Genomic DNA, 18426 nt, shown 5'->3' with positions numbered 1-18426 from the left:
TTCATGGTGCTAATCCTACCCTTAAAAAACAGTAAAATTATGGCCAGGCATGATGGCTCACACCTGTAATACCAGTACTTTAAGAGGCTGAAGCAGGAGAATGGCTTGAGGCCAGGAGTTCAAGACCAGCCTAAGGAAACATAACAAGCCCCTGTCTCTACAAGAAAGAAAAAAAAATGTAGTAAAATTATGTCAGGTATATTAGCATCAAAAAACCAAGTATGGAGTATATTTTAGTAAGCTTTTCATCTAAAATGGTTGTAATAAGAAATTTTGGGTGCCTAAAAGGATTTATTCTAAACTATCTAGAAAATTAAATTATCCCAAGTGATTCAATTTAGAATTGAATTCAATTTGGACCTCCAGAGTTCCAGACAAGCCAAAATTCTACATAAATAAATTTCATATGCCATTTGTTTTGGTTGCTGAAAAAGTCAGGGACTGGGTCCAACCAGGCAATGTAGTTCAAACCTAAGATCTTCATCTCTGCTCTTTTCAGTCATTTATTAAAGACATATTTCACGCACATAAAGCCATGTCATGACTTAAAACATTCCTCTTTCTAAAAAATCACACTCAGAAACATCTGTCTCCAACCATTATTAGAATCCTTCCACTATTTTACTCTCTAATTCCTGTAAACTCAGAGTACATTTTAGAGTCTCATCATCTGAAATGTTTCAACCACTTTCTGGTCCATGTGTCGTCTCCTGAGCATCACTAGCTCCAGTCTTAGGCTAAAGCCCAGGGGTGTCAATGAGTTATTTTTCTTTTTCTTTTTCTTTTTCTTTTTTTTTTTTTGAAACTGAATTTCGTTCTTGTTGCCCAGGCTGGAGTGCGATGGCATGATCTCGGCTCACTGCAACCTCTGCCTCCTGTGTTCAAGCGATTCTCCTGCCTCAGCCTCCCAAGTAGCTGGGATTACAAATGCATGCCACCACGCCTGGCTAATTTTTTGTAATTTTAGTAGAGACAGGGTTTCATCACGTTGGCCAGGCTGGTCTCAAACTCCTGACCTCAGCTGATCCACCCGCCTCGGCCTCTCCAAGTGCTGGGGATTATGGGCGCGAGTCACTGCGCCCAGCCTGGCAATGAATTCTTACTAGAGCACCTTCAAGTTCTTTTCCCTGGGTTTTTATCTTACAGACTGTGCCAGTCAGTTCCCAATCTTGGACAAACCCCACCATCCACTTTATTTTCCCTCTCAACTACCATTGCAAAGAAGGCAAAAAGCTGACCTGGTCTAGTATAAAACTAAACCATGGCTATAGGAGGCAGTCTTCCTGCTTTTAAAAATGTAGCCCTATACCAGAATATCCTATCTCTTCTGGTTTCCTTTAGACAATGACTTCAAAGTTCGTGTTCCCCTAAAAGAATTTTGAAAAACACTGTAATCCAATAATGCATTTTTATGTTGGCGTCTAAAATTTTTTCTCATAACTTAAATAATTGAAAAGAGGAAATTTTGACAACAAATTCTATTGTAAATATCAGCATTTTAAAATAAAGGCCCTTTATCACTTTTTTAAATGTATCTATAGACTAAGATTTTTTCTAAATAAATTTTAATTTATTTAGAATTTATTTATTTATTTATTTATTTATTTGATACTGTGAGGTTAAAAACGCAAACTATTTTTTTCTCTGTGCTCACATCACAATCAAAACACAAGACTTCAGGCTAGGCATTGTGGTTCACGCCTGTAATCCCAGCACTTTGGGAGGTCGAGGCGGGCAGATGACTTGAGGTTAGAAGTTCGAGACCAGCCCAGCCAACAGGGTGAAACCCTGTCTCTACTAAAAAATACAAAAATTAGCTGGGCGTGGTGGCACGCAGCTGTAATCCCAGCTACTCAGAAGGCTGAGGCAGGAAATCGCTTGAACCCTGGAGGAGGAGGTTGCAGTGAGCTGAGATTGCGCCACTGCACTCTAGCCTGGCGACAGAGTGAGGCTCTTTCTCAAAAAACAAACAAACAAAACAAAACAAAACAAAAAAACAGAAGACTTCTAAGACCAAATGGAGGCAGGGGTAGGTTCTTCCCATACAATAAGCAAGCAAGCAATTCTGCAGCAGACACCTACTAGATAGCCTCTAATTCAATTCCAACACCATCTACTTTGAGATAATGTCAGATCACACAGGTGGAGGGTTCAGTCCCACAAGACTGCCCCACAACTTACAATGCCAATTGCAAGCTCCAGGTTAACCTGTGCCTCTGACTAACTGGCTGTAAACTGGGGATCCACGACCCCCTCCTTGGTTCGACTAATTTGCTAGAGCAACTCACAGAACTCAAGGAAACAGTTTACTGGTATATTATAAAGTATATTACAAAAGATACAGATGAAAAGCTGCATGGAGCAAAGAATGAAAAGGGGTGTGGAGCTTCCATGCCCTCCCCAAAGATGACACCCTCCTGGAACCTCTATTTGTTCAGCTACCTAGAAGCTGTCTGTACCCTCATCCTCTTAGGCATTTTATGAAGATTTCATTGCAGAGGCACGATTGAAAGATGGACAACCTTGTGGAAATGTGACTGAACAAAAAGGATATGACCTAATACTAATAGACTGAGTTGAAACCCTGCCAGGCCTGTCTGTTCAGATTCTTCTTTGCCTCTCTGTGTAGCATTATTTCATCCAGATATGGGGCAGGACCCCTTCTGAAATGAGAGTCTTTTTTTTATTACTATTTCTAGTAGAGACAGGGTTTCTCCACATTGGTCAGGCTGATCTCGAACTCCCGACCTCAGGTGAACCACCCACCTCGGCATCCCAAAGTGCTGGGATTACAGGCATGAGCCACCGTGCCTGGCCTGAAATGAGAGTCTTATGATCTACAATTGGACAAGGTAGGTGAGAGAATTTTTTACTGCCAGCCCCCAAGACGGAAGGGTAGGGGAAGAAGATTCTTGCTTTGAGAAGAAAAAGGAGAGCAAGAGAAGGTCAGAGAGAGAGAGAGAGATTCTGTTTTCTTTTTTCTTTTTTTTTTTTTTTGCGACAGAGTCTTACTCTGCCACCCAGGCTGGAGTGCAGTGGCAAGATCTCGGCTCACTGCATCCTCTACCTCCAGGGTTCAAGTGATTCTCCTGCCTCAGCCTCCTGAGTAGCTGGGATTATAGGTGCCCGCCACTGCACCTGGCTAATTTTTGTATTTTTAGTAGAGACAGGGTTTCATCATGTTGGCCAGGCTGGTCTCGAACTCCTGACCTCAGATGATCTGCCCGCCTCAGCCTCCCAAAGTGCTGGGGTTACGGGCCTGAGCCATCACACCTGGCCAAGATTCTGTTTTCCGAGGCCTGCTTCTGAGGTCTAAAGCACCCAACATTATAACAAGGGCTACTGGAGTCATAAGCCAGGAACCACAGAAGCAAACATATATATGTTTTCACAGATATCTACCATCATCATTATTTTAAAAATACATGAACAAGACATTTTACATGATTGCCCTTTCTCCTTGAACTTGTAGTTTGATTAGACTTCCCTCACGATAATTTAAATGAATGTAATACAGTTTTAATCTTTAAAGTTTTATTTACTTCATTATTCTTTTCTTCAACAAAAATACATATATAAATTTTTTTTTTTTTTTTTTTTTTGAGATGGAGTCTCGCTCTGTCACCAGGCTGGAGTGTAGTGGTGCAATCTTGGCTCACTGCAACCTCCACCTCCCGGGTTCAAGCGATTCTCCTGCCTCAGCCTCCCAAGTAGCTGGGACTACAGGTGCACACCACCTCACCCAGCTAATTTTTGTATTTTTAATAGAGATGGGGTTTCACCATGTTGGCCAGGATGGTCTCGATCTCCTGACCTCGTGATCCGCCTACCTCGGCCTCCCTAAGTGCTGGGATTATAGGCGAGAGCCACCGCAACCGGCCAAATTACATTTTTTAAAAAATTTTTCTATGACCATGTAAAAAATTATTTTAGATTGAGTAATCATAATTAGTCACAGTATACAATTTATCAAAACAACATACATATGTTACAACCTTCTTAGGCATTGAACTATTAGTGAATAATATTTTTTTTCTTAGAGATGGGATTTTGCTATGTTGCCTAGGCTGGCCTTGAACTCCTGGCCTCAAGCAATCCTCCCACTCCCTCCTCCTGAGTAGCTGGGACTACAGGCACGCACCACCATGCCCCATGCAATTTTTTATGTTACAGCTTTTGAGAGTCATGATACATAAAAAGATTTTATTGGAAATGTCTCTTTTAACAAAAAGGATAGACCAGCCTAAGCAACATAGAGAGACCCCATCTCTGCAAAAGAATTTTTAAAAATTAGGTGGGCATGGGCCGGGTGCGGTGGCTCACGCCTGTAATCCCAGCACTTTGGAAGGCCGAGGTTAGCAGATCACGAGGTCAAGAATCCGAGACCAACCTGGTTAACATGGTGAAACCCTGTCTCTACTAAAAATACAAAAATTAGCCAGACATGGTGGCACACACCTGTAATCCCAGCTACTCGGGAGGCTGAGGAAGGAGAATTGCTTGAACCCAGGAGGCGGAGGTTACAGTGAGCCAAGATCGTGCCACTGCATCTCAACCTGGGTAACAGAGCAAGACTCAATCTCAAAAAAAAAAAAAAATTAGACGGGCACGCTGGCACACACCTGTGGTAATATAGAAAGAGGGTTCCTCACAAGACAGAGGGGGGCAACAGAAGCCAGGCAAAAGAGGCAGTGTCCCTAAGTCAGGGCTGGAGAGGCATTCTGCCGAATGCACAGGGGCTTGAAAGAAAACAAACCCGGAAGAGACCACGGAAAGCTACAACCCTGTCATTGTGAAACTCTCAAAGATGGGACACCATGTGCCTGAGATTCTCGAGTTTGTACATGTTGTCTTTTCATATGTTACATATTTTATATGTATATATATGCACATCCCTTTTTCTGTGGCGAGCGGCCCTTCTCATTACCACATGGTTCTTATGGGGCCAGCATTCCCAGTACTCCAAAACCCCACTGACCCAGGGCCCAGGGATCATGGATTGCCATTCCCCAGTCAGAAGATGGCTCAAAAAGAGCAATATGTTTAACTGTAGGAGATTGGAGGCTTTTTGTTCTTGTTTATTTGGTTTTTTTTTTTTTGAGATGGAGTCTTGCTCTGTCAACCAGACTGGAGTACAGTGGCACAATCTTGGCTCACCACAACCTCTGCCTCCCGGGTTCAAGAGATTCTCCTGCCTCAGCCTCCTGAGTAGCTGGGATTACAGGCCCCCGCCACCACGCCCGGCTAATTTTTGTATTTTTAGTAGAGACGGAGTTTCACCATGTTGGCCAGGCTGGCCTCGAACTCCTGACCTCAGGTCATCTGCCAATCTCAGCCCCACCAAAGTGCTGGGATTACAGGTGTGAGCCACTGCACCTGGCTTTCTCTGCCTCCCCTTGAAAGTCAATATTTTCTGGGTTTCAGCTGCAAATCACTCTACCTGCTCTTTCTTTGCAATCTCCACTCACTCGTCTTCAAGTACTTAAATGACTCTTTAATTTCTCTCTCCAGTTAGGTCTCCTGGACATCACCCACATGTCCCATTTGTGCTTCAAACTTAATGTGTTTCCAACTGAATTTGACTTCCTTCTCAAACCTGCTTCCTGTATCTGTCAGAGTGTGTGGAACCAGCATCCAGTCGACCAAGCCATAGAACTGGGAGCAGTATATAATTCCATCCTCTCTCACCTTTACTCACTACATGCCGATGGTCACTGAGTAGTATCAGTTAGGGTTTCTCTGTTTCCTAGCACAGAAACCAACTCATGTAAACACAACAAGATTTGTAGAAGAGTACTGGAGAAGTTCACAGAAACATAGGAAAATTAAAGAACTAGGCTTCATGAAGGATAGAAAGCAGGCAACTGCGGTGTTCTCCCCAAGAGGAGCTTGAAGACCATCCCCCAGAGAGCTATACCCAGATAATTCGGCAACAATACGGCCTTTCATTTATGGATGGGGTGGAATAAGAATTATAAACTCCAAACTTTTTATTCAACCTTGGTTAAAATGAAAAGAAACCATTGGTTGCAATGCTATTGGATGAGAGGTAAATAATCTTGTTGATGTAAATCTTCGAGAATCCAAACTGCTGATCCCCACATTTCTCAACAACAAAAGAAGGAGATGATTAGAGCAAATTTACATTCTGATGACTACAGGAACACAATGAACAAGATATCAACTCTAAGAGATGAAGGTCATATTTAAGTTTCAAATCTTTGCATGCTCTATTTCTTATTATCATGACCATAGCTTCTTTAATAAAGAGCAACAGACTACCGTTTTAAGTAAATTTTCTCATTCATGCTATAAATGAGTTCACCAGTCTTGTGTTCACATATATACTGTGTAGATTCTTTTGTCAGACCAAGAGTATTTTGAGTGACCCTCTCCCATAGCTGTAGATATTAAAGTCACCTCTGATACAGCTAATTTCAATGCAATACAAAGCTGATGTATACAGTAGTATCTAGATCAAACTCCTGGGAGGGTTGGAATTGATTGATTTAGTTTGGATCACATATCCACCCTGTCAGGGAGAGTTGGGAGTATTAATATAGGAATGGGGATAGGAAAGTTGAACAATAAAGTAAACAATAATAACCGCATCTGATATGGTTTGGCTCTGTGTCTTCACCCAATCTCATCTTAAATTGTAATCCCCAGGTGTAGAGAAAGGGACCTGGAGGAAGTGATTGGATCATGGGGGTGGTTCCCCCCATGCTGTTCTCAATAGTGAGGGAGTTCTCACAAGATCTGGTTGTTTGATAAGTGCCTGGCATTTCCCCTGCCCTCACTCAGTCTCTCTCCTGCTGCCATGTAAGGCGTGCCTTGTTTTCCCTTCACTTTCCAAGATTGTAAGTTTCCTGAGGCCTCCTCAGGCATACAGAACTGTGAGTCAATTAAACCTCTGTCCTTTTTAAATTACCCAGTCTCAAGTAGTACCTTTACAGCAGTGTGAAAACGGACTAATACAATATCTCACTATACAGCAAATATTCAGTCTGCTTAAAGTGGCCTTAAACTGTCACTTTATCTCAATACCGTGCCTTAGTCCACTTTCTCTAAAGCATATTTCAGTAAAAATAAGATCTGTCTTTAATCCCTTGCATTTTGGCTTCTGACTTCTTTTTTATTACTATTATTATTATTATTATTATTATTATTATTTTGAGACAGAGTCTTACTCCGTCACCCAGGCTGGAGTGCAGTGGCGCGATCTCGGCTCACTGCAGCCTCCACCTCTTGGGTTCAAGGGATTTTCCTACCTCAGCCTCCAGAGTAGGGATTACAGATGTGTGCCACCACACTAGGTTAATTTTTGTATTTTTAGTAGAGATGGGGTTTTGCCATCTTGGCAAGGCTAGTCTCAAACTCCTGACCTCAGGTGATCCACCCTCCTTGACCTCCCAAAGTGCTAGGAATATAGGTGTGAGCCACCATGCCCAGTCGGCTTCTGGCTTCTTTACCCCGATGAAGATCACCACTGTTACTCTTGTGGAAAAAAAAAGAAAAGAAATTCTTATCTGAGGAATATGAGCTCCTTTAAATTATCCGGCCCAAGCCGGGTTCAGTGGCTCATACCTGTAATCCCAGCACTTTGGGAGACTGAGGCGGGCAGATCACATGAGGTCAGGAGTTTGAGACCAGCTTGGCCAACATGGCAAAACAATGTCTGTACTAAAAATACAAAAATTAGCCAGGTGTGGTGGCCCATGCCTGTAATCCCAGCTATTTGAGAGGCTGAGGCAGGAGAACTGCTTGAACCCAGGAGGCGGAGGTTGCAGTGAGCTGAGATCACGCCACTGCATTCCAGCCTGGGCCATAGAGCAAGACTCCATCTCAAAATAAACAAACAAACAAACAGGCTCAGAGAAGCACTGGAATAAAAGAGCAGTCACATCACCCTCCCTTAAGCTAAATAATTACCTCTTGAAGCCACTTGCTATGTGGGTTGTAGATTAATTGATGCCAAAAGCCATTGAATGGCATATACCCTATAGCTGATACGTAGCCAAACACTAACCAATGTTATTTCTGTGGAATTCCTAACAACTTTTGTAATCACCCCCTTCTCCTGATTTGTTCTTCTTTCTTTAAAAACTTGAGCCTCCTCTTTGTTCCCCAGAGCAGTCTCCAAGGCAACTTGGAAGTATGTTCCAGACTGCAGTCCTCAACCTTGGCCCAGATAAACTCTTTATATTAATTATGCCTCGGCTTCTTCCTTTGAAGTCAACACTCAGAGTTTACCAGTGACTTCTCATATGATGTTTAGTGATTTTTAAGGACAGCTTAGTCTTGCTGACATCTAACAAACATCAGACACTTCATGCAGCTCTATCTTCTTGTCAGCCTTGACTCATTTTTCTTCTTTCTGAAGTCTACCTGTTTGGCTGCATGTGGTGGCTCACGCCTGTAATCCCAGCACATTGGGAAGCCAAAGCAGGTGGATCACTTGAGGTCAGGAGTTAGAGACCAGCCTGGCCAACATGGTGAAACCCCGTCTCTACTAAAAATACAAATTTTTGTATTTTTTGGACAGAAAATACAGTAACACATGGTGGCATGTGTCTGTAATTCCTGTTACTTGAGAGGCTGAGGCAGGAGAATTGCTTGAACCTGGTAGGCGGAGGTTGCAGTGAGCCAAGATAGCACCACTGCACTCCAGCCTGGGCAACAGAACAAGACTCTGTCTAAATAAATAAATAAATAGTCTACCTGTTTCCATTCTTCTCTCCCCTTCCTGATAGCTATGTACCTCATTTAAGTTTTTGCTTAACCTTAGAGCAATGGGGTGCTGAAATGATCAAATGTGCATTTCAAAAAGATTACATTGGCTGCAGAGTTCAAAAAAATTATTAAAGGTGAGCAAAAGTGAATGAATATAACAACATGTTGAGAGTCTATTTCAGTAATTCCAAAGAGAAATAGAAATTTGAATTATGGTGGTGGTGATAAAGATGGAGGGATTTGGATGAACACAAAACAGATTTAAAAGTCAAAACCAATGATGGACTAGATAAGGGAGATGAAGGATGACTGCCATGTTCCTGACTTAGAAAATTATGTGGCACATAGGAAAACCAGATGTGTAGGGGAGGATGCTGGAATTCAGTTTGGGGCATGTTGAGTTGGAGGTGACTTTGAGATATTCAAGGAGAGATGTCCAGTAAACAGATAAATGAATCTGGAGGTCATATTGTACTGTCATGGAGGTGAATATAAACTTGTGAATTATCCTGGTACATGTGGTATTTGAAGCTAAGATTATGAATGAAGTCAGTTAAGGAGATAGTATGGAATCAAGGGAAGATTTGACTCAGCAGAGAAGAATGAACTGGCAAAGAAGACAGGTGGACTAGCCACAGAAGTGAGAGGAGAGCCTCAAGCCATGGAGAGCTTCAAGAATGGAATTAAGCCAGGTGTGGTGGCTCATGCCTGTAATCCCAACACTTTGGCAGGCCAAGGTAGGAGGATCACTTGAGCCCAGGAGTTCGAGACCAGTCGATACCAGTCTGAGCATTAGAGTGAGACTCCTGTCTCTACAAAAAGAAAACACAAAAACAAAAAACAAATGGAATAGAATCATCACTCCCATCAAAGTGTTCTGAGAAGACAAATGATAGAACTTTAAAACCTGTTAGTTAAACTTGGGTGCAGTGGCTCACACCTTTAATCCTAGTGCTTTGGGAGTCAAAGGCAGGCAGATCACTTGAGCTCAGGAGTTTGAGACCAGCGTGGGTAACATGGCAAAATCCTGTTTCTACAGAAAATACAAAAATTAGCTGGGAGTGGTGGTGCACACCTGTAGTCCCAGCTACTTGGGAGACTGAGGTGGGAAGACTGCTTGAGCCCGGCAGGCAGAGGTTGTAGTGAGCTGAGATCGCACCACTGCACTCCAGCCTGGGCAACAGAGCGAGACTCCATTTCAAAAAATAAAAATAAAAAAAGTCACTGTCATGAAAGATTTTTAAAAACAAAGTAAGCCGGCAGTGGTGGCTCACACCTGCAATTCCAGCACTTTGGGAGGCCAAGGTGTGAGGATCGCTTGAGCACAGGAACTCAAGACCAGCCTGGGCAACATGGCAAGACCCCATCTCTATTTAAAAATATATACATAAATAAAACAAAATGTGTGTTTTGGAGGGGTCTGTGTTAAGTTGGCTAAAGATGCAACCAAATCCTTGACTGGACGTTAGAAAGCATCTCTAAAGACCTTTCTGTGAAAATTGAGGAAATTTGAATGAGACTATGTATTAGGTAATAATATTGTACTCATTCTAAATGCCTTATATGTGATAGTGATACTTTGGTTATGTCAGAGAATATGCTTGTTCTTACATAATAGAAACAAATGTTTAGGGAGTAAATGTAATAATGTCCACAACTTAATTTAAAACATATATGTGTGCAAAAACCAAAAAAATGCAAACTGTGTGCAAAAAATGTGTGCAAAACCAAAAAACTCTATCTGTGCAAAAACAAACATGGATGTGTGAAAAACCAAAATGTATATGTGTGAGTGTGTGTGTGTGTGTGGCTGTGTGGGTGTGACAGAGAGAACAAATGTCACAAAATGTCGTCATCCGGCAAAACCAGATGAAGGGTATTAGAGTATTCCTTTGTGCTATTCTTCCTACTTTGCTGCAGGATTGAAATTTTCAAAATAATGAATATTTTACTACAAAAACAAAACAAAAGGCTTATTTACAATCATATCCAACGTTTGCAATTATGAGATTATATTCCCAAAGAATTCTCACAAAACAATTGCATTAATAGGCTATATTTGTTTCACTTCTTACCTATTGATTTGATCAAGTGACCACTGTAAATTGATAGGTCACGGTTGAAAATATGCCATGAGGCAGAGTCCTGGATATAATTAAGCCATAGTAAGGCGAGCCAATATGGAAGTATATATGGCATTGGTTTCCTCTATCACCCCCTTCTTTCCTTCCTGAAGGTAGAAGTTATTGGCAAGACAAAGTAATAGATAAGTAGACTTCAGTAGCATAACAATGCATCAAAGTTAGTAAGGCAAAAGTCTGTTTTGTAGATGCTCTTTTCTGAGGAATCTGAAAAATCTAAGCCTTCTGCTATGGAAAGAAGAATCTAGGGTATCAGCCGGGCACAGTGGCACATACCTGTAATCCCAGCACTTTTGGAGGCCGAGCAGGTGGATCACCTGAGGTCAGGAGTTTGAGAGCAGCCTGACCAACAAGGTGAAACCCCGTTTCTACTAAAATACAAAAATTAGCTGGGTGTGGTGGCATGCACCTATAGTCCCAGCTACTCCGGAGGCTGAGACAGGAGAATCACTTGAACCCAGGAGGTGGAGATTGCAGTGAGCCCAGATAGCACCACTGCACTTCAGCCTGGGCAATGGAGCGAGATTCTGTCTCCAAAAAAAAAAAAAAAAAAATCTAGGCTATCTTTCCAGGTAAGAACCAGAAACAAAGTTCAACTTGACCTACAGAAACTTTGTGGCATACCTGCAGAGTGGAAACTGTGCCCCGTGGGAATCTCCATTCCCTTTTACCCGGTTCTGTACTTCCTCTCCTCCTCAAGAGATCATTTATTAGCAACATAATGCATCAAGTAGTGAGGCATGGCCTGGTGGTGGCTCACGCCTGTAATTCCAGCACTTTGGCGGGCGGAGGTGGGCAGATCACGAGGTCAGGAGATCGAGACCATCCTGGCTAACACGGTGAAACCCCGTCTCTACTAAAAATACAAAAAACTAGCTGGGCGAGGTGGCGGGCGCCTGTAGTCCTAGCTACTCAGGAGGCTGAGGCAGGAGAATGGCGTGAACCTGGGAGGCGGAGCTTGCAGTGAACCGAGATCATGCCACTGTACTCCAGCCTGGGCGACAGAGCAAGACTCCGTCTCAAAAAAAAGAAAAAAGAAAAAAAAGTAGCCAGGTGTGATGGCTCATACCTGTAATCTCAACACTTTCGGAGGCTGAGGCAGATGGATTGCGTGAGTTCAGGAGTTCAAGACCAGCCTGGCCTCATGGCAAAACTCCATCTCTACAAAAAATACAAAAATTAACCAGGCGTGGTCATGCGTGCCTGCGGTCCCAGCTACTTGGGAGGTTGAGGCTGGAGGATCACGTGAGCACAGGAGGTGGAGGTTGCAGTCAGCTGTGACTGTGCCACTGCACTGCAGCCCGGGTGACAGAGTGAGACCTTGTCTCAAAAAAATAATAAAACAAATGCATAAATTATAATGGACAAACCTTGCTATCCACAAGACAAAAGTGAGTTTGTCTCATTGTGAAAGACCTAAGCCTTCCGCCTGAGGAGAGGAAATATCCTAGGTTGCCCTTCCAGGAAGACAGGTCATCTTGATCTCATGAACCTTGTGGCTACTCTGCGGAGAGGCCTGAGCAGTAAAAATCCCAGAGGAGACTGCAGTATTAAGAAATAGAGAAAGAGCATAGACTAGAGAAAAATAGGGTTCCCTATTTCTAACTGAATATTCAGTGAAGAGAAACTGAATGTTAACTGAATGTTCAGTGAAGAGAAAACTTTAAAAAAAGAAAGAAAGAAAAACAGGTTGGGTGCGGTGGCTCACATCTGTAATTCCAGCAGTTTGGGAGGCTGGGGTGGGCAGATTGCTTCATCTCAGGAGTTTGAAAGCAGCCTGACCAACAAGGCAAAACCCCATTGCTATGAAAATACAAAAATTAGCCAGGTGTGGTGGTGCATGCCTGTAATCCCAGCTACTTGGGAGGCTGACATGGGAGGTGGAGGCTTCAGTGAGCCGTGATCATGCCACTGCACTCCAGCCTGGGCAACTGAGCCAGACCCTGGCTAAAAAAAAAAAAAAAAAAAACCCCAAAATCATTGGATTACTATGTGGTATATAGTGGAACACAGGTTCAGGAGCTGTGCTGCCTGGTTTGGAATCCCAGTTCTGTCTCTTTACTAGTTGTCCAATGCTTATTAGCTGAACTGTTACCAGAAACACTGTAACACATGCAGTAAACACTATACTCAGCTCTTTGTCCTATAGACTCCATGTATGTTTTTTGACTTTTTTCTGATCATAGTATCTGCACATCTTCCTGGCATAAGGAAGGTGTTATATATAAGGAAGTGGAATTTCTGAATGAGAGAAACACAGGGGAAGGAAAAGAATACGTCATTTGGTGGTTAAGAAAGGATTAAAGAAACCAGGGGTATTAAAAGACTTGTATGAGGCTGGGCGCGTTGTCTCATGCTTATAATCCCAGCATGTTGCCGGAAGTCAGGGACCCCGAACAGAGGGACCGGCTGGAGCCAAGGCAGAAGAACATAAATTGTGATGATTTCATGGACATTTATCAGTTCCCAAAATTAATACTTTTATAATATCTTATGCCTGTCTTAACTGCAATCTCTGAACATAAATTGTGAAGATTTCATGGACATTTATTATTTCCCCAATCAATAATCTTTTTTATGCCTATCTTTAATCTCTTAATCCTGTTATCTTTGTAAACTGAGAATGTACGTCACCTCAGGACCACTATTGTACAAATTGATTGTAAAATATGTGTATTTGAACAATATGAAATGAGTGTACCCTGAAAAAGAACAGAATAACAGCAATTTTCAGGGAACAAGGGAAGATAACCATAAGGTCTGATTGCCGGCAGGGTCGGGCAGAATAGAGCTATATTTTCCTTCTTGCAGAGAACCTACAGATGGACGTGTGAATTCTTTTCCCAGCAAGGAATATTAATAATTGAGATCCTGGAGAAGGAATGCATTTCTGGGGGTAGGTCTATAGATGGCTGCTCTGGGAGTGTCTGTCTTTTGTGGTTGAGATAAGGACTGAAATATGCCCTGGTCTCCTGCAGTACCCTCAGGCTTACTAGGATTGGGAGATTCCAGCCTGGTACATTCTAGTCAGACCGGTTGTCTGCTCTCGAACCCTGTTTCCTGTTTCCTGTTTCCTGTTTGTTTTTTGTTTTTTTTTTCTGGGGGGGGACGGAGTCTCACTCTGTCGCCCAGGCTGGAGTGCAGTGGCACAATCTCGGCTCACTGCAAGCTCCACCTCCCAGGTTCACGCCATTCTCCTGCCTCAGCCTCAGGAGTAGCTGGGACTACAGGCGCCCGCCACCACGCCTGGCTAATTTTTTGTATTTTTAGTAGAGACGGGGTTTCACCGTGTTAGCCATTGCACTCCAGCCTGGGCAACAGGTGGGAGACTCTGTCTCAAAACAAAAACAAAAACAAAAACAAATGAACAAAAAAACAAACTCTTACATATAAGCCATCCAGGGAGTTAGGTCTTAAGCATGAGCTGCTTGATTCTCCTTGCTTGGTGCCCTGGAGATAAAAACCCTCCTTTGTCCTGCTACAAAACTCAGTGTGGATGTTTGGCCTTACTTGCTGGGCAAGCAGACCCAGTTTGATTTGGTAACAGATATATGCAACGATGTGGCTGAATCTCAGAAGCAGTATGCTAGGTAAGAGATGTGAGATGCAAGAAGGTAGACCCTGTATAATTCAATTTATGACATTCTAAAAAAACAGAATTATAGGGACAGAAATCAGATAAGTGGTTGCCAGGGGATGGGAATGTAGAGAAATGCCCAAGGGAATTTGGGGGATAATGAAAATGGTGATTACATGATTGTATTTACCTGTCCAGTTGAATATTGCTTTGTATAGATTTGTCAAATGGAATTGTGTACCTTAAAAAGGTGAATTTTACGTCAATAGAAATGAAAGCATATTTCCATACAAAGACTTAGATATGACTGTTCACAGCAGCTTTATTTATAATAGTCAAAACCTGGAACTATCTGTAATGTCCAGCAACTGGTGAGTGGATAAACAATAGTGGTCCATCCACACGATGGAAAACTGCACTATCCACTGATGGAAAGGAATGCACTGCTGATACATGCCACAACATGGGTGAAATCTCAAAGTGAAATGAATGAAAAATGTATACTATAACATTCCATTTTTAGAAAATTCGAGAAAATATTAACTAATCTATAGTGACAGATAGCAGATCAGTTGTTGCTTGTAAAGGGAGGAGGCGGAGAGAGGAAGAAATTACAAAGGGACATCAGAAAAGTTTTGGAGGTGACAGATATGTTCATTATACTATTGCAATAATGGTTTCATGGGTGTACAAGTATGTCAAAATTCATCAGCCAGGTGCAGTGGCAACTCATCAAATTGTACTCTTTTTTTTTTTTTTTAAATTTTTTTTTTTTTTTTTTGAGACAGTGTCTCACTCTGTCATCCAGGCTGGAGTGCAGTGGCATGATCTTGGCTCACTGCAACCTCCTCCTCCCAGGTTCAAGTGATTCTCCCACCTCAGCCTTCCGAGTAGCTGGGATTATAGGTGCATGCCACCAGGCCCAGCTAATTTTTGTATTTTTAGTAGAAATGGGGTTTCACCATATTGGCCAGACTGGTCTCGAACTCCTGACCTCAGGTAGTCCACCCACCTCAGCCTCCCAAAGTGCTGGGATTACAGGAATGAGTCACCGCACCTGGTCTGTACTCTTTAAATATATGCAGTTTATTGTTCATCAATTAAGCCTAGATAAAGCTTTAAAAAATTGTATGTCAATAAACCTGACTTTGGGAAAAGAAGGGGAGCAGAGAAAAAACGTTCAAGGAAATGAAAGGCCAAAGTGCAGGATGGCTCTGTGGATGGATGTCAACATCCAAAATACTCCAGGACTTGGGATGTAGAGGAAGATGTAAACTAAGTGAGCACTGATGTGGGAGCAGTCAGAGGAGCAAGGCTGCTGAGCCTACCACCTGTTCCAGTGGCATGCCAGGTGTGAGATCGAGCAGTTTATACTAGTGAGGGCTGCACAGGAAAAACATTATCATATAAGGTAGGAAGTGAGAATAGTGTTAAAAAGAAAAACTTTAGACAAATTAAATTTGTCAGCATTTATTTGAGCAAAGAATCATGCATGAACTGGGCAGCCCTCAGAACCAGAAAAGGTTTAGAGAACACAGTGTGGGCAGGCGGTATTTATAGACAGAAAATGGAAATGAGGTACAGAAACCACTGCATTGGTTACTACTCTGCTTTGCCTTATGTGGGCATGGTCTGATCAGTTGGCAGCCTGTGATTGGCTGAAGCTTAGCTGCTGTGATTGGCTGCAATTCAGCCATTTGTTACAAAAGTACACTCTTAAGTTAGGCTTTGGGTTTGTTTATGTGCCAAGCTAGGTTGCAGTTCCTTATGTAGGGACTGAGGTACGGAGGCAGCCTCAGGCCAAATTTAGTTTAACAGTCAGTTCTGTGAAGCTGTTGAGGATGCAGAGGAATTTGTGACAACTAAATCGGTTCCAGACGCCTCAGTGGAGGGTTTGAGAGTGGTTGTGAGGGGTTGGGTCAGCCTGGGAAGAATGCATGGAAGCATGGGGTTTTTGGCACAGGAATAGAAATATCACACCTTCTCTTGGAGCAGGAAGGCAGGGGCAGAAAGAGACTGGGATTATCAGAGACACAAAGCATTTCTTAGTCTAGGGTAAATTCAAACTGGATTCCAGCAGTTATTTTCCCTCTGCCTCATAGTATTTGTCAACCTAGAGGAAAGCATCTTAGGCAAAATTAATAAAAGCAGAGAGTTTGTTTGAGCCAAGTTTGAGGAAGCACAGATTCATGTTGCCTTCTATACACTCTGATTAGCAGCACTTACAAGTGGTTTTTGTTTTTGTGTTGTTTTGTTTTGTTTTGGGGACAGGGTGTTGCAGTCTCTGTTGCCCAGGCTGGAGTGCAGTGGTGTGACCACAGCTCACTGCAGCCTCAACCTCCTGGGCTCAGGTGATCCTCCCACTTCAGCCTCCCAGGTATCTGGAACCGCAGGTATGCACCACCACTTGCACAGCTAATTTTTTTTTTTTTTTTTTTTTTTTTGAGACAGAGGCTCGCTCTGTCACCCAGGCTGGAGTGCAGTGGCCGGATCTCAGCTCACTGCAAGCTCCGCCTCCCGGGTTTACGCCATTCTCCTGCCTCAGCCTCCCGAGTAGCTGGGACTACAGGCACCCGCCACCTCGCCCGGCCAGTTTTTTTGTATTTTTTAGTAGAGACGGGGTTTCACCGTGTTAGCCAGGATGGTCTCGATCTTCTGACTTCATGATCCGCCCGTCTTGGCCTCCCAAAGTCCTGGGATTACAGGCTTGAGCCACCGTGCCCGGCCTTGCACAGCTAATTTTTAAATTCAGTGGGATCTCCCTATGTTGCCCAGGCTGGTCTGAAACTCCTGGCCTCAAGCAGTCTTCCTGCCTCGGACTCCCAAAGTGCTGGGATTACAGATGTGAGCCACCTTGCCCAGATGGATTTTTTTTTTTTTTGAGACAGAGTCTTGCTGTGTCGCCCAGGCTGGAGTGCAGTGGCACAATCTCGACTCACTGCAAGCTCCGCCTCCCAGGTTCACACCATTCTCCTGCCTCAGCCTCCCCAGTAGCTAGGACTACAGGCGCCCACCACCGCGCTCGGCTAATTTTTTTGTATTTTTAGTAAAGATGGCGTTTCACAATGTAAGCCAGGATGGTCTTGATCTACTGACCTCGTGATCCACCCGCCTCAGCCTCCCAAAGTGCTGGGATTACAGGCGTGAGCCACCACACCCGGCCCCAGACAGATTTTCAAAGGAAAAGAAGAGGTAGTTCCTAAGTTATTTACCAATAATTCACATTAAAATAACATATTGATTGTCTATACATAATTTTTTGTGTCACAAATTTCAGGAGCATGAAAATAATGGGTGAGACAGCTAGTCAGTCTTTAAACAATTGCCACTGGGTATGGGTGTGGGGGCTGACTCATGTTTCTCTTGCAAACCTCACAGTGCTCAGGCTGCTCTGAGCCATCTTTCTTTTCTCATATTGATAGTATTGTTTGCCTACAGATCTTCCTTATCTTGTAGATATTGGCCCAGCCCAATTGCAAAGCTAATCTAGGCAGAAGCATAGTGGATGGCTATGGGTAGGCCTTGGAATTCTTTGAGGCCCCTTCCTCCCAATGAAACACACTGGGCACTTATGTTGCTCCCACATTATCTCAGTCTCCTTTGAGGCCACATGACCTGGGAGTCATTTTCCATGCTCAACATTGGATGCCAGCCCTTCCCAAAAGTCCTCATTTGTTGGGCCCTGATCTGCCTGGGGACAAGAGACAAGGCAGGTTGCAATTTAGCCAAATGACTTTCTAAGTGTGTCAATCTTACCAAGTCACAGTTGATGTCCTTGCTGGCTTAGAAATGTTCACCTTTGCTTTGGTCCTAACTGGGCATGTTCTGATTTGCTTTACAACTTGGCTTTTGTCTTTATGAGTAATCTTTTGTCTTCTGTATCACTCCTCTTATTATAAGACACATCCACTAGTTTTTGAAAATAAGGGGCTGGGAGAGGGGAGATAATAAATAATTAATGTTTGTTTAGATAGC

The sequence above is a fragment of the Theropithecus gelada genome, chromosome 15 (genome assembly GCF_003255815.1).
Source record: "Theropithecus gelada isolate Dixy chromosome 15, Tgel_1.0, whole genome shotgun sequence".
NCBI lineage: Eukaryota > Metazoa > Chordata > Mammalia > Primates > Cercopithecidae > Theropithecus > Theropithecus gelada.
The sequence above is the reverse complement of the archived record's forward strand: the minus strand, read 5'-3'. Positions refer to the sequence as shown.